We start from the raw sequence: 18259 nt of genomic DNA on the forward strand, positions 1-18259 counted from the left end.
TGATTTATCAGTGCCCATTCAGACGCTGGCATCTTAACTGCTTGTGACCTGCATCCTAATAACGCAAAGTGACATTACACCCAAATTAATTATAGTTAAAAATGCCATGCCAGGGCCTTTACTTATTGCCATGTGTCCACCAAAATTCAGTCCTGTAGGTGGCTTTCTCCATGTGAATGCATCGATGACCATTATAGTCAGTGGCCACGGGGTGGAGACAATAGCAGATGAGATGGCATGGCACTTCCCTGGTGCTGATCCCACTTCATTCTATCAGTCGATGGTAGGCACAGCACTGGACCCCTGCTGAAATATCCTAGCGATACTATTGTTAGCAATGTCTGGTCTGGTGACGGCAGTTCTCATTAGTACCCCCTTCTGATGTCACTCTGTAGCCTAGTCATGACTGGCAATTTACATTTCAAACACCTGCAAAACAGATTTTTTTAGGAGCACATGGGTTTTCTGTGTTATACATATGGCTGACCTAATTGGAGCTGATCTGCAGTCACTCGGCATGACCACTACACCAGGGACGGAGTTGCGTTTCCATCATTGTCTACTGCGAACAGCTGATCATTGGTCGTACCACGTGTTGGACCTCTACCATTTAGATATTGATGATCTATCCTAAGGATTGGTCATTTATACTTTTAACCAAGAAAATCCCTTTCAGGCCTCATGCACATGGTCGTTTCAACTTGAATGGGTTCGTGGTCAGTCTGCACCAAAAAAAAAAAGTCATATTTTTTTGCGGTGTGGAACAACGGAAAGAAACACCACGGAAGCACTCCGTAGAGCTTCCGGTGTTCCGTGACTCCGTTCCGCATCTATGGAATTGCGGACCCATTCAAGTGAATGGGTCCGCATCCGTGATGCCGGGTGCAGAAGGCCGGCGGCCGTGGATCGTCGCCCCGCCCTTTGCTGGCCGCAATATGGCTGTGTGCATGAGGCCTAAGAGTGAGTGTGATGCCAAGTAAATCCCACTAGTGGGTGATTACTCGTGTGGTTATGGAAATATTCATTATTGGAGTATCACTTTAAAAAGTATTTTAATATAATTCAGTATGGAAAAACTAGTGACTTCTGTCATTTTAATTTATATTACAAAAATTCTCCAGTTGTGAGATATTCTCGATGTTTAATCTGTAAAGTAATGTGAACTTCCACCTACTGAGGTTGTTGCACATGCTCAGTTCCATCTTTTAACGACCATCAGCTACAAAGGACGGGTCTACTGGGTCAGCACATGCCCACGGAGATGCCAGTCTTAAGACCATCTTGGAGAGCAATTGGGACAATGAATGGGGAGATCTCTGGATCCATATGTAGTATAGGTGTCCCGGCTGGCATGTTCTGCAGACAATTCTGGGAATTGGCCGGACAAAAACCATTGTATGCAGTGGTTTTGTCTGCCGATTCTCTGCTTATTTTCAAGGTAGCGGACGGATCTCTGCCAGACACTATTATAGTCAATGCGGTCCGGCAGGAAGGCGGTAGTATCCAGCAGAGAGAGAGAGCTCCGGTAGGCTGTTCTCTACCGGTACAACCTGCTCTCATTCTCTGCCGCAGATGTGAAACTAGCCTTAGAAAGAGATTACCGTATTTGATTTTCATTTTTTCCATTAGTCATGTCAAAATGCCATTAATTTTAAAATCCTTCAAGTAAAATTTGTAGCCTACTATGATGTGATTATTCCATACTACAGGGGCGTAACTAGAAAAGGCTGGAACCCACAGCAATTTTTGAATGGTCCAGTCAGAGAAAAATACAAGAGGTGATATGAGGGGAGAACTACAACTCCTAGCATGTCCATGCCATTATGTGTTATCAAAAGACATTACAGGAAGAGGTATGAGAGGAGAGATCTACAGCTCTCAGCATGTGATGGCTATTATGTGATTCAGAGGACATAACAAGGAGGAGGCATAAGAGAAGACAATGAAAGCTCCCAGCATTTCCCTGGCTTGTAGATTGAATCTATGCTTTTTCACTTTCTTCTCCACACAAAGCTCGGTCCCCTCATGCCACTTGACATCACCACCTCTTTGCCTCCTCACTGCTGAGCTCTTCCCGCTCTTGCACTGATCACATGATAATGATGTCATCAGAGGTTCTTCATCAATACTTCTCTCCACTGCTGAGCTCCGCCTATCCTGCCCTGATCACATGACGGTGATGTCATCACAGGTCCTTAATCACCACTTCTCTCCACTGCTCAGCTCTGCCTATCCTGCACTGATCACATGACAGTGATGTCATCACAGGTCCTTCAGCTCTTGCTAATAGATATTAGCAGAGCACACTTACTATATATACAGTCTGGCAGGGGAGACTCGGGATTAAAAGCCTGTGTTTCCCTGCCTTTGTGGGCCCCACAGCAGGCGATACCAAGGCTACAGTAGTTTTGTCTCTTATTACTTTGTAGTCATTTCGATACATCAACAAAAAGTTTTGGCCAGTTTCTTACGTTAGCTCATAAAAAAAAGACTGAAAAAGGCTGTGTACAAATCATAGTCATACAGTCATACAGATTGGCTCTTTCATGCTTGAGAAAGGTCATGGCCCTGCCATACTTTTCGAATGAATTCACTGGAATGAGACAAAATTAGAAATCAACAGATTAAACAAAACACTAATGTACAAGCTTTCTTCAAAGAGGAAAACACAGTTTTGGCTTTCATAAGATGTAAATGAATGCATCATTTTCTTAAGAAAATCTAGTACTCATTTAATTTGCCTCTATCAGTTGTACATTAGGGATTCATTTTTCTTTGCATGCTGATAGAGGGAGCAGACTGAATTAACTACACTCTCCTAATGGAATGAGCTTTTTGTTTTGTGAATAATAAAGCAAAACCTACAATAAACCGTATAAAAGCTGGATTGTTAAAACTAATGGCCCATTGACGACATGCCAGCTCCTTGTGGCAGCTATTCCTGATTTATAGCAGGCAGATATTGCAAAAACACTGTGACCCTAGTCACCCTGCTGTGATCTACTATATCAATATATTCATTTTGTAGAAGTTGGAAAAGATGCAAAAAAGATCAGTTAGCTGCTGCATGTTTTTTTATCTTTTTTTCTTTAAAAAGATTCCCAGAGATTTTAAGGTCTGATCAGGGGTATGAATTAATTTTAGAGTGTGGCCTGAGATGCCAGTTTGTTTTGGGGTCTGAAGGCTAAAATTTAGAATCTGGCTCGGGGTGTGGATTATTTTTGAGGTCTGAGATCTTTATTGTTTGAGTCAAGTCAAATTGGCCCCCTTTCTATCAGCTGTTTGAAGAGGAGGTGGTGCTCCATGCGAGTGCTACTTCCTCTTCATTACACTGCCAGTCCTCTCAGAAGTGCAGTGTAGTTACAAATACGTGCTCCATTCACTTAAATAGAGTGAGTACTTGTAATTACTCTACGCTGCCCCTTCAAGGGAGAGGACACGCAGTGTAACGAAGAGGACGCTGCACTCGCATAAAGCGCCGCCTCCTCTTCAAACAGCTGAATGGCGGGGATCACGTGTGTCTGACCCCAACCCAATCAGATATTGATGACCTATCCTAGGCAAGAAAGGCAACCGGTCAGTGGGTAGCTGAAGTCTTGTCTTGTTTTTGTTGTTTTATTTGACCAAATGCAGCATCTGTATCAGCATCTGTATCCCACGTTTGCTTGTAATTTGTCTGTGTACCCCGCCCCTCCCCCCCCCACTCAATCTAAAAGCAACAAAAATATATTGATAAGACTGTTTCATAGAATACCAATTAAGTTAGAAAATTAGATTGTGGGCCCCATTGGGGAGAGGGACAGATGTGAATAGTGACAGTCACTGCAGCGCTGATAAATGTGCCAGCACTATATAAGTGTATACTTTGTGTATATTACACATCACATCTTTTTTATCCTAATCTGCAACCCACTTTCTAGTTCACTCACAAATTCTTCTAACTTGGGGCAGGACTGGTAATGATCCTGTTCTGTCACTGTGCTTGGGCTTTTAAAAGGATTGTCCCACGAAGAGGATAAGGAATAAATGTCTGATTGGGGCGTCCATCTGCTGGGGTTCCTGTGATCACAAGAATGGACGCCCTACAGATAGCTGGTTACTTTGCCATCTCGAGATGTCCCATAGAGTTGAATGAAGTGGTAGCTGAATTCACATTGAGGATCACAGGGCCCCTGCTCTCATAATTTTCTACTGCTGATTGGATTAAAAGGGTTTTCCAAGATTTTTTTCTTTACTGATTTTTTTTTTTACCTGGGACCCCCACCGGTTAGCGCTTTCAGAAGGCAGCGGCACTCCTGTGACCGGCTGGGCGCTCCTCCTACTGGTAAGTGAAAGGTCTGTGCGGTGCATTGCCTATAGCACAGACCTGTCACTTACCAGTAGGAGGAGCGCCCGGCCGGTCACAGACATCGCAGGTAAGTATAATGCTTCTAAAAATTGCTAAGTAACCCTGGCAACCAGGACTGCAGTAGCGTCATGGTTACCAATCGGAGCCCCAGCAATTAAACTGGGACTCCGATCGGAACTCTCCGCTGCCACCAATGATGGGGGAAGGTGATTTTAATTAGGGGGGGGGGAGAGGGGAGGCCGCACTGGCCACCAATGAATATAATACTGGGGAGGGAGGGAGGGGGGCCGCACTGGCCACCAATGAGTTAAATACAGGGGAGGGGGGTCTGCCCCCTCCTGCCTGGCAGCACCGGATCTCTTACAGGGGGGCTATGATACGCACAATTAACCTCTCAGGTGCGGCACCTGAGGGGTTAATTGTGCGGATCACAGCCCCCTGTGAGAGATCGGGTGCTGCCAGGCAGCAGGGGGCAGTCATGTACAAAGTTCTTAGTATATTCTAACTTGAAGCGTCCCCATCCCCATTGACTTGCTCCGCATCCCAGGACGGAGAGCAAACCGCAGCATGCGCAGCAGAACGGAATTGAATGCATTTTGGAGCATTCCGTTCTGTTCAGTTACGTTTTGTCCCCATTGACAATGAATGGGGACAAAACAGAAGCATTTTTGTTCAGCATTGAGACCCTATGACGGGTCTCAATACCGGAAAATATTAACACTAGTGTGAAAGTATCCTAATACTTTGGTTCTCCTGTGATTGCAGGAAAAACAGCTTTCCTCGACGATTAAAGCTGATCATTGAGGGTTCCAACAGGGGATCAGTGTGTGATCTCTTTATAATAAAAGGACTCTTCTAACTACTGAGGATTGTCCAAAGATGACAATCCATTTAAGAGCATGCAAATTGTAATTTTTTTAAATAAGCGCTGCAGCTTTTTATGCTGCAAGTACTGTCTTTTATAAAGTTGGGAGTTCAGTTCCTATGTCTGCGCTTCTGCACTGGTCCTCCTTTGTAGAGGAACCCATGCTGCATGCAGACCTTCATATTTGTAATTGGCTATTAAACTGAGAGCTATTTGGTTGTGGACTTGCAAGGATAATAGTTGCCCTGAAGGCTGTGAACCAGAAGGACATAAAGAAGGCAATCATTACAAATAGCAATATGTCTATGGCATGTGGGGGAACAGACCACATGCCATCTTTTTGGAGAGCGATAAAGTATGGCTACATTTCCACTACAAAATCTGCTTTTGCAGCAAATGAAAGGGGTTGTCTCACTTCAGCAAATGGCATTTATCTTGTAGAAAAAGTTAATACCAGGCACTTACTAATATATTATGATTGTCCATATTGCCTCCTTTGCTGGCTGGATTGCTTTTTCCATCACATTATACACTGCTCATTCCCATGGTTATGACCACCGCTGCAGCGCAGATATGAGGCGGCCAGGACGGGAGCTGCTGCACATTGTCCATTTTGGCACTTTTTCCTGTATTGTGCACGCACGACCACTGCTGCTGGATTACTGGGTGGTCGTAACCCCTGGAAATGAGCAGTGTATAATGTGATGGAAAAATGAATCCAGCCAGCAAAGGAGGCAATATGGACAATGATAATACATTAGTAATTGCCTTGTATTAACTTTCTCTACATGATAAATGCCATTTGCTGAAGTGTCTTAAGTCTAGGATTGGACTTTTGGCCGCTCTGCTTTATTAACTTCTTCCAGATATGTGGGTTTTCGCCAGTGGGCACTTAGAAGATTAGACTTTCGAGTCTTGTCAGCTCTAATACATTGCAATGATATCAATCATTTTTTCCACATTCAATTACGTTCATTCATGGCACAGCAGGGGGATCCGCAAGTCATTTAATAATTCGTCATGCCAGAGAATTATGTGCCAATCAGCAAGATTCCTGTGTTCATTTTCCTTGTGTAAATGTTATCAGTGAAGAGGCACATGTTTAACATATTTTTTTTGTATTTTTTTTACTGAAAACGTAAGTTAATTGTTTTAGATTCAGAATTTGCTGCCTATTTAAACAGGATCTACACTAATATAAAATTCTGTTTAATAGGGTGAGCCACTCTTTGCCCACAGAGCCCCAACTGCCCCTCTACCTTCCTCAGTACCCCTGTTTATTATAGGGGATATGGGCACTACTGTTTCACCTTATGGGGAGAGCCTAGTAGGCACAAGGAGCCTTATAGGCCATACAGTGCTCCTCTGGGAGAAAGGTAGGCAAATTAGCTATCTTTCCAAATAAATAAAAAACTGACAACTATGCCTCATCCACCACCTGTTGGAAGGCAGCTATCCTGTAAGGCAGCGCCTGATTTTTTAAACAGGCCTTGAGGCACAACTTGAGATGTAAGCCAAACCAAACACTCATCTGCAGGCAGCTGTTTCAGGGTGCTTGGTTTGGCTGGCTGAGAGGCCTTTGTTGGGGATCTAAGTGGTACTATTTTACCTTTATGGAGAGCCATACAATGTTTCTCTGGGAAAAGGTTTTGCAAATTGGCAGTCTATCCAGATAAAAGGTGACACTTCTCAGGAAGAATTGACACTGCAACGCATCGCCATTAACATGCAGATATTTTTCTACTGCTTGTGGACGGGATTTGTTAAAATCTTTTCCACTTTGATGCCGCTGTGATACGCAGAATTTGCACTGGGAAAGCCAAACCGACAATCTGCAGGGTTTCCACTACGTGTGGACATTCCCTTACAGGCACACGGAGAGAATATTTTCTAGATTTTAAATGAGCCCAGCTTTCCACCATCTGCTTCAATGCCTACAGGTTTTCTGGAAATGCATTATAGGAAGTGCATTACGGGAGCATGCATCTAGGAGGACATGGTCTATCGCTTGCTTACCATGTTGAACCTTTTTCTAGTTTGAATTACAACTATGATACCCTCAGGATCACCACACAAGCCTGTAAAGAGTGTTAATGTCCTGAAACATACAGCATGCTTTGGCCAAATTCAACTAATCATTATTTAAGGTGTTGCATGTAGACTGCTAACTTCTGCAGTACCTCTTGGCTATACACATTAATCTAACAGACTATTTCAACCAAAACAAACTTTTGTCGGTTGAAATTTAACAATGAACGAGTTTTAGCCGACTGATGGCAGACCGTTTATCGTTTCAAAAGAAGTTGCCAGTAGTCAGGTGAAAGATCTTTCGTTCAAATAAAGATTGTTCTCTCGTTGAACATGTATGAACAACTATAATACCCAATATGGACTAAAATTTGTATGACCGTGTCTGCGAAAAGAACATTCACCAGATGTCTGTTCAACTGCTGTTCAGCCATCAACCGACTCCTATCTAATCTGTATGGCCACCTTATGGCCCCATTCACACGTCCGTAGTTTGTTTTGCAGATCCACAAAACACGGACATCGGCAATGTGCGTTCTGCATTTTGCGGACCGCACATCGCCGGCACTAATAGAATATGCCTATTCTTGTCCGCAATTGCGGACAAGAATAGGACATGTTCTATTTTTTTCGGGAACAGAATTGCGGACCCGGAGGTGCGGGTCCACAATTCCGTATCTAGGCAGCACATCGTGCGGCCCCATAGAAATGAATGGGTCCGCAATTCCGTTCCGCAAAATGCGGAACGAAATTGCGGACGTGTGAATGGGCCCTTAGAATGACATGCATAGGGTTATTCTATATCTTACGTGGTCTAATGTATTAACGCCAAAGCACATAGTAATGTTCAGAATAAATGGGACCCTGTTTTTCTAAAATATAACAATGCATTTGTACACTAACATACTTTATAACATTTTACACTGAATGCCTGGATTTCCCAACATAGAAAGTGATGGTATACCGTATGTGAGCGTTGCAGCCTCTTCGGTGTTACATTGGTCTGTACTACATATTGATGACCTATTCTGAAAGAGGTTGTCCAAGATTTTCTAAAATTCCAGCAGTCTTTTGATCTGTGGAGGCAAGGTTTCCTCAGTACTTACCCCTCAGTCGTGGCACCGAGTCTGCTGTCTCCGCTGTGCTCACGTGACCGCATGGACTGACTGTGGGCTCTTCCGCTCATGTCTTGGTGTGTTCCTGAGTCATTCTGTTCAGCTGCCTTTACAGTATGCAGCTGAACAGGAGAACTTATGAACACATCCAGTCGAGACCTAAGTGGAAGAGCCTGCAGCGAGTGCAGGGGGGGTCACATGATCACAACTGAGATGGCGGAATTAGTGAAGCAACAGAAGACTAAATACGGAATAAAACCGTTATGCCTCCACAGGTCAGGAGACTACCGGATTTGTAGAAAAGCTGCTCAAACCCCTCAAAGGGGTTGCCGAGTTATTTTATTTTGATGACCTCTCATTATAGACCATAATATCCATATCTGATCATCAGGGGCCTGACACACCGCATCCTGACGATCAACTGTTCCAGAGTAGCGCCTGCACTGGAAATAGGCGCTAGAACTACACTGGAGCTAATCCGGGACAGCAAAGATCAGCAAAGGTTCAAGTTGGTGAACCTCTTCAATCAGATATTAATGGCTTATGCTAGCGATAGGCCATCAATACAAAAGGACTGGAAAGCCCCTTTAAGGATAGGCCTCCAGTTTTAAAAACCTGGACAACTCCTTTAAATTTGGACACCAAGCACTTCTATTCCTGTATATTCTGCCTAATAATATAATATAAAACTGCAAAACATATTTGTATAATTGTCACAGTCTTTATATATATATATATATATATATATAAATTGTGTTTAATTGTCACATTCTAATGTTAGAAGATAGAAAATGATACAGTGATGTAAGGCAGTACGTGCTGTGCATCTTCTCCTGCACGCTAGACCTGCCACAGAACATTCCGCGAAGAGAACCTCCTGCAAAGATGATCTCTAGCGCTGTAATAGGAAGTTGCAAATGAACAGCCAGTGACTTATGTACTTTTTGACTACTACTACTACTTATGGCCAGGGTAGATAAAAATCAATGATTTAAAAAAAAAAAAAAATCTGATTTTTTTTCTATTTAAATCAGATTTTTTTTATATAAAATGCTTTTTGAGGAAAATAGATTACCATCCAAAGGTTATCCCATCATGAAATAAAGATTAGTTTTTTTATTATGTAGAATAAGGCCTCTTTCACACGGGCGTGTCCGGATGCGTCCCGGTGTATTGCGGCAAACCCGCGCGAGTAGGAACGCAATAGCAGTCAGTTTTGACTGCGATTGCGTTCCAATGTTTAGTTTTTATCGCGCGGGTGCAGTGTGTTTTGCACGCGCGTGATAAAAAACAGACTGTGGTACCCAGACCCAAACTTCTTTACAGAAGTTCAGGTTTGGGTTAGTTTTAGTGTAGATTGTATTATTTCCCCTTATAACATGGTAATAAGTGAAAATAATAGCATTCTGAATACAGAATGCTTAGTACAATAGGGCTGGAGGGGTTAAAAAAAAAATAAAAAAAAAATTTAACTCACCTTAATCCACTTGTTCGCGCAGCCGGCATCTCTTCTGTCTTCATCTGTGAGCAATAGGATCTTTGACGTCACTGCATTCATCACATGGTCCATCACCATAACTATGGCACTAGGTGATTAGTATTGTGGATTATGTTGTTTGGGCAGAACACTGTACATGGCACTTTTTTTGGGGGGGGGGGGGCACTAGTGATGACAGATTTACTGTATATGTGCACGATGACTGTCCTTGTTTAGGACATCACAGGAAAAAATTGCTGCTGTGCTACTTCTACATAGCAGTGGCTTATTTCTGTATGATACAAACCTTGCCTGCTGCTGAGAGAGATATGGAGCCTCTTACTGCTGTCTAGGCCCGAGAGAAGGGGCTCGTGATCTGCCTATGTTCAAGAGATGGGGCTCCTCCGCCACTGCCAATGCCTGAAAGAGAGATGGGACCGCAGGTTGCTAACAAAGTCCGAGAAATGGGTCGCCACGCCAAAGTTAGAGAGATACGGCCCTCCCCACTGCTGCCAAGGTCCGCTAGATGGGGCCCCACTCTGGAGCCAAGGTCCGAGAGATGGTCAGACTTGCTGCTGTCAAGGTCCAAGAGATGGTCAGACTTGCTGCTGTCAAGGTCCAAGAGATGGACCCCCTGCCTCTAAGGTCCAAAATGTGGGGGCCCCTCTGCTTGCTTCAAGGTTCCAGTCTGTCAATGACTTACATGAGGCTTCCCCTTTCCATTCAGTAAGACCCTGCAGCAGCTGAGGTGTGTGATAAATGAGTATACTTATCCTAATCGTTTTTCATCTTTTTTATATGCACATAGTTTCATGAATGACATTTTGCACAGTATTTAGTCAACCCACAGAGCATCTAACTGCTCCTTAGTCATTCCCTTTGGGGAAATCTCTGATAGAACATTGAGCATAACGCACCACTGACTTTAATTGCGCGATGTACTGCACAGTATCTATGCAATTAGCTTTTCTCCCACTATGCACAGCACAGTATCTATACTTCTCCTGTCATAGAATTCAGCCTTACATCCTGCCATGGGTGACCTCAAAGGCAGTACTTGATGTTCACGGTATATCTTGCTACAGTAAGTGTCTGTATTAAATCCAAGAAAAGCAGATGTAAAATCCAAAGCACATTGTGGAGGAAAAACTGCTGTGACTACCACTGTCAAAAGTCTTTCAATTCTGACAATCTAAGCCTTTGTAGTGCACTAAACGGCAGCGAAATTGAAAAAAATAATGTCCATAAAATGAATGTGATTCCTACTTCACACAGCAGTTTCCATTGCCAGAGGCAAAACTTGTCATCGCTGTGACATGCCACCAAGGCAGAAAGCATGGCTCTACACTTCTAAGGTCAACATTTGATTAACAAGCAGAAAAACCCTACATCTTGAAAAATTCAAATAACTGGAGACCTTCTGGCGCACAGGCACAGACTGCTCGAGACGAAGCTGGCTTTCCAATATAACTCAAAGAGATTTAGTTTGAGGGTATTACCATCAAAATACATGTCTCCCTCAGTGAAGCTCAGAAGTGTGACGCAGCAACATCGTTGATCCAAGAAGAACTGCTAATCTCAAGATTTAAACCATGTAAACAGAGACGACACAGCCTGTAAATAACCCAAATTTATCACAGTCGCTCAGGTTGGACGATAAATTGGGTGTATCTTTAGACACTTTTGTCTACGCCTAAAACACCGGTTGTTTGGCTTATTTTGCGTTAAGAATTTGGCGCATTTTCTATGCACAGTGTTGATTCTTAAACCATGCCCCCTTCCCACCAAGTCACACTTAACCATAAATCTGATACAAATCATATATACCAGGTTTTTTTTTATTTCCCCCACGTCAATTAAATCAGAATTCTGGCACTTTTACCAGTAAGTTCCTCCCATTGTGTTTATTCCCTTGAAATAAATAATTGTAGGAACGAGTAGATGACCTAAAGGGGTTGTCACATGAAGATTGCCATGACTTCTCTAACCCCAGTGAGAACTGTATGTGCACCAGCTCTCTGTTCTGGCTCATAGATCGGGGCTCCGCCTGGGGGACCCACCTCTTACAGGGCATATGGACAGGGGTTGCTGTCATTTAATGGCTGTGGGTGGCCTTGGAGCTCCTTTTTCACAACTCCCCTTGTTAAATGCAGCAACTAATCAAACAGCAGCTTCATTTTTTTTTTGACCATTCTACAAAAATTTAAATTGAGATCTTATTGATGTGGTTCTTGAGGACATTAAGAATTAACCTTTTTTTGTTTTCACTATCTTTTCTACCCAGAAAACTGCAAAGGAATGTAGCCATACCCTTATACCACTTTTTTTTTTTTTTTTTAAACACCCCTTTGGTCCAGACATGAAGAGAAGAATAAAAACATCTGTATTGTTTTCGAAGCAGCGCTCCTAGATCTTAGAGTATGTATCCGATTGATTAGAGAGAGAGAACATTTGTCTTCACCACATTATGCCAGCTTTCCAGTGCTGGTACTGATTCAGAGAGTCAAACTTTTACAATTATCAGCCACACCAAAAAAAATCTTCTCATAAGGTTAGATCCTTCTTTTGGAGTCGACGATTAATGAGGATGTTTCACCTAGAATCCCACACTTTGGAGGGACAGCTCCATACATCTATTCGATTGTCACTAGGTTCCAACGTCCCTGAATGTTAGGACAGCTCAAAATAATATGCAGAAAGTCTGAATTTGCTTAGTATTCTTAGGACAATTTAAGTTTCCCATAACACCTATTATATATAGAAATAGCGGGAATATTAAAGTTTGTGTAAAATCATTGCCCTACAATGATTTGCACAACTGAGACCAATTTTTTTTAAATGAGTATCCATTGTGTCCCACCAATTTCCCAAAGTGTATCTTCCCATGTTCGTTTACTGTTAAACATCAAATAGTTTGTACATTCTTGTCCCATGAAAATTATTCTACATTTAAAAAAAAAAGCATGTGCGGCTAAATAGTTTTGAAGTTTCAAATAATTAAACATTTTGTGTAGCCAATAAGTTATTCAATAAGATCTGTCTATATAGCACCGCCTGCTGGTTGTTAAGTTTCTTTATTCCTCTGTCCACCTTAGGCCTCTTTCACACTACCGTTTTTTTTTTTTGTTTTGCTGGCTGTTTTTTGCGGTCCGTATACGGAACCATTCATTTCAATGGGTCCGCAAAAAAACTGAATGTACTCTGTATGCATTCCGTTTCCGTGTTTCCGTATCTCTGTTCTGTGCAAAGATAGAACATGTCCTATATTTGGCTGCAAATCACGTTCCGTGGCTGCATTAAGGTCAATGGGTCCGCAAAAAAACGGAATGCATACGTAAATGCATCCGTATGTCTTCCGTATCCGTTCCGTTTTTTGCAGAACCATCTATTGAAAATGTTATGCCCAGCCCAATTTGTTCTATGTAATTACTGTATACTGTATATGCCATACGTAAAAATGGAACCGAAACGGAAACACAACGGAAACAAAAAAACGGAACAATGGATCCGTGAAAAACACTGAAATAGCCATACGGTAGTGTGAAAGAGGCCTTACTGAGATGGTAGCACATGCTCAGTTCCATCTTTCAGCTGCCACCAGCCTACCTACTGTTAAAAGCTATAACAGGTCATACAGATCATGGACGCACCGGCTGGGAAAGGACAACACCCCCCCCCCCCCCCCCCCCCAAATTGCCAACATAGCAGGAGGAAGGGAGACTGAGGAGAGCTCACTGACTGCAGACTCCGCCCCCTCTGTCTCTCCTGTACTGAGAGGATTTTGCTGTATGTGAGGATGTAGCAGAGCCAGGAAGGTGCTGTGAACCACAAACTGTGATCAATCCAAGTGTCTGTCCTGTTTATGGCCCCTCTGCTCTGTGTTCTTATCACAGACATGTTTATTCCAGCCAGACCAACAGTTTAATCCCTTCTGAGATGTCACTATGGCTGAGGTCAGTGATGTCAGCCACAGTCGTTGGTCTCCGTAAATGTGTGCCCTCTCCTTCCTGCGCACTGTATATAGTGATATGTGACCCCCACCACTGTACACTGCATATGCGTGAGCCCCCCACTGTATACTGTATATACTGATGTGTGACCCAATCACTGCATATAGAGATCCGTGACCCCCTGCACACTGTATATACAGATGTATGACCCCCTGTACATTGTATATAGTGATGATGTGACCCCCACCACTGTACACTGTATGTACAGATGTATGACCCCCACCACTGTACACTGTATATATTGATGTGACCCCCCCACTGTATACTGTATATACTGATGTGTGACCCCCATCACTGTACACTGTATATACTGATGTGTGACCCCCACCACTGTACACTGTATATATTGATGCGACCCCCACCACTGTACACTGTACATATTGATGCGACCCCCACCACTGTACACTGTTTATACAGATGTGTGACCCCCCATCACTGCATATAGAGATCCATGATCCCCTGCACACTGTATATACAGTTGTGTGACCCTCTGTACAGCAAATTCATGCACAGGGTACCACCCCACCCCCCAGAAATTTTTTGCTAATCCTTTATGACCTTTTTTTCTTTTTTCTTTGTGTATGCCCTTTTTTCGGCACAGGGAAAAACACTCCCAAGATATGACAAGAACCACTACTTAGCTCCATAGGAGCTGTTTGTCCCCTGCCATTAATGTTCTTCAGCGGGGATAATACTGGAGTATTAAGTGGTATCTATAATCAGCAAAGTAACTGTTCTGACAAAAACGGAAATGAGAGCTTACAATATGTGACGGTATTGTCTTTGATGCCAAGCACTTCTCAGCACTCTTATCTGTATTGTTTCAGCATGGCATTATGTGAAGTCGCAGGTGGCATTTCCCTTTCCAGGCTATATTTAATAGCCCAGTCACTGGAACATGTGCTCAAAATGAAATTACAGTTCTAACCAGAAAATTGCTCAGAGTTGATATTAACAATGTAAAATACATTCAGTTGGATATATATGTAGAAATCTACGCCCCTTTTGCCAGTTTGTTTTATAGGCCCTGGGCTAGGACCGTCTGGAAATATTGTGACCATCATAGCTTATAGCCAAAGTATTGTTTCACACCTGTCGCCTACAGCTGCATCTATAGTCGCCAAATCTGCTAGCATAATTCTTACTCAACCTCATAAATCCTTTATTATAATGTATGTGCGCCATGTTGGAATTATTTCCTTTCTTTTACCTATTCATAGCTATAGCTGTATAACTTTAAGTTGTACTGGATGCCCTTGGAGACAGACAGTAGCTTATGCTTCACTTCTCTCTGGGAACCATGCGCAGTATACGGTATATTCCAGCTCTAGACCCAGCTGGTTAAGAAGATATCATGTAATTCCAATTCAGTGGGAGTCAAAATTTTGCCCAACATTATGCAAAGATTTGAACTGTGAAATGAATGAAGGTGTTTTACTTTACAGGAACTCAATGTCCAAGTAAAATCACAATATACTGCCATGCAGCAGTATTGCATTTTATTGTACATAGGTTCAAGTGCCCTAAGGGGACAAAAAAAAACAAAAAACTTTTTTTTAACACATTTAAAAGTGAAATTGCAACCCCCTTTTCCCCACTTATCATGTTAAAATAAAAAAAAATTGGTATTATCACCACTTCCAGAAATGTCCAAAATATTAAAATATCAAACAAAGTTATTTGCCTTGCATAGCGGATGCTGTCTCAAAGTCAGATTGCAATAGAATAAAAAATGATCAAAAACTCATATGTACCCCAAATTGGTACCAATAAAATCTACTGCTTATGTCAGAAGATGGCGACAGCAATAAAAAATAAAAAAAATTAACTTTTTTTGCTATTAAAAAAACAAAAGAAAAAAAATGTTCTTATTGCTGTAGTTGAACTAACCTCAGAATAAGGTTATGCCATTGTTATCACATAGCAAACTCTGTATAAAATGAAACACAAAAACCGTCCTAGAACTGTATTTTTTTTCCCTATTTCTCCCCGTAATTATGGAACATTAAATGATTGCATTAAAAAATAAATAAATCTTGTCTCACAAAAAAAGGCCCTAATACGGCTATGTTGATGTGCTTAAAAATTAAAAGGTTATGGCTCTTGGAAGAGAGGGATAAAAACCTTGTTGCCATAATTGGCTTGCTCTGGTTGGAGTTAATTAAAGGGGTTTTCCAGAATTTTAATATTGATCACCTGTCCTCACGATAGGCCATCAATATCAGATTGGTGGGTGTCCAACACTTGGCACCCCTGCCGATCAGCTGTTTGAAGAGAAGACCACGCTCTTTGTATATTCAAGTGTATAGGAAGGAGCCATCCTATTGAATGGGATGGCTTGCAATTATACCTGTTCGCCGCAGCGGTGTCAACTGCAAGCAGGTAAACAATGAAGGGAAGGCAGCGCTCGCATGGAGCCCAGCCTTCTCTTCAAACAGCTGATCAGCAGTGATGCCAGGTGTCGGACCCCAGAATCCCGGAACACTCATTTAAAGTAGTAGATTGAAATGAGTAAGTTAATAAGTCTTATCAATTAAATAAACACAACAGATATCCACATGTGATAATATCCTTTGGCTGGTTTCACATGAGTGAGTTTCGCGCTCCGGACTCGCAGCGCAGCTCCCGTCCTGAACTTCCAGCGCTGCCAGGGTCACATAGCATTATATTGATTTATTAAGCTATGTAACCCTTAGAGGTCTGGAATGTATAAGATAACACTGACATAATTATGTCAGTGTTATCCAATACATTCCAGAACTGTAAGGGTTACATAGCATCATAAATCAATATAATGCAGTGCTGGAAGTTCACGACGGTAGCTGCGCTGCGAGTCTGGATCGTGACACTCGCTCGTGCAAAACCATCTTTTGGATGCCTGTTCACAGTGGAACCAGCTTTAGGATCCACATGCAGATTATCACTAATTGTCTTTATTGGCTGTTTGGAAACAATAGCATGTACAGGTGTGGCCCAGCAAATAAAAGTAATTTGCATGAGGATTCTGCTGTCGGACTGCACCATGTATGGGTTATCCTTAGTGGAGTGAAAGTAAAGCTGTTATATTTGTCGGCCAAGTGATCATTCAACCAACAAAAACATTCTGCCAGAGCTGGCCAAAGATATCCCTCAACCATGAACATGCACACACTACACATGCATGTTTTTTTTTCAATAGGGATAGTGGAATTAAGATGCCCATAAACACCAGTTGGCCAAATTAGATGATAATGGCAATATCAACCAACCATCATCTATGTACTGACCCCCGCTAGATGGCAGGTTTCGAAGAAAAGAAGGATCGGCTATGTTGTGCTTCAACACATCTAATACTTTGTTTCCATGGGAGATAAGACATTGCTGAGGGTTTTTGGCTATGATTTTATTTCCATTCTCCCCCCCCCCCCCCCCCCCCCCCATTGCCAACACATGCACACTCGGCCAAGCATGGATTTGTTAGGTGGTATACGGAGGAATAGAGGTCGGCCAAACGAGTGCCGCCAGAGCTTACGTCTCACGGAAACAAAGGATAGGATATGTTGAATACAACATTCCAATATTCTTCTTTTCCTCAACACCTGCTGGGGAGGATGAGGACAGGGAGACCTCCCTGAAATCGACAGGTTAGGCCAACATTTATCTAATGCAGATGGTCAGCTTTGGCTAAGCAAGTATGTATCATCAGTAAGTGGAGGGAGGTCAGCAGATGCCAGTTTTACTGACTGATACCAATCTGTTATAGATGGTCCTCACAGCCTTGTCAATTATATTTGGAACCATTTTGAAATATTGTGGCATTGTCCTCTCTGTATCTTTATTTTTGTATCTTTAGCCTTTATTTTTTGTAGATTGGAAGCTGGCGGTCAGGATGTATAGTTCCTTGTGCTGCCGTACTCTAGCACCTGTCCTGCAAGCCCATGCTCTGCGCAGGTACAATCAAAGGAGACCAATGAAAGATAAACAGACAAAACCAGTCAAAAAACATTGATTTAGGCCTCATGCACAAGGCCGTTGTTTTGGTCCGCATCCGAGCCGCGGTTTTGGCGGGTCGGATGCGGACGCGAAAGATGTGGACAGCACTCCGTGTGCTGTCCGCATCCGTTGCTCCGTTCCGTGGCCCCACCAAAAAAATATAACCTGTCCTATTCTTGTCAGCGCTTTGCGGACAAAAATAGGCCGTTATATTAAAGGCTGTCCGTGCCGTTCCGCAAATTGCGGAACGCACACGGACGCCATGCCGCAAACGGAACGGTCGTGTGCATGAGGCCTTATTGTGAATGTCTGATTACAAAGGAACGTGTTTGACAAAGCTACTGACGTTGTATTGTGGTGTCAGAATACAGGAAGAATATGAGCATAGCTAATCCTACCAGCGAGCACCAAGAAGTGTGGCTGAGTCTCCCTTTGTCTTCTGTC

General features: G+C 42.7%; 1 protein-coding gene across 3 annotated transcripts in view; it reads left to right on the top strand.

The window, feature by feature from the left end:
* The window catches only part of ANO10 (anoctamin 10), a 285873-nt gene that overhangs the window by 168322 nt on the left and 99292 nt on the right, over positions 1 to 18259 (top strand). The window lies entirely within an intron of this gene.

Source organism: Bufo bufo, chromosome 5 (assembly GCF_905171765.1).
Source record: "Bufo bufo chromosome 5, aBufBuf1.1, whole genome shotgun sequence".
Lineage (NCBI taxonomy): Eukaryota > Metazoa > Chordata > Amphibia > Anura > Bufonidae > Bufo > Bufo bufo.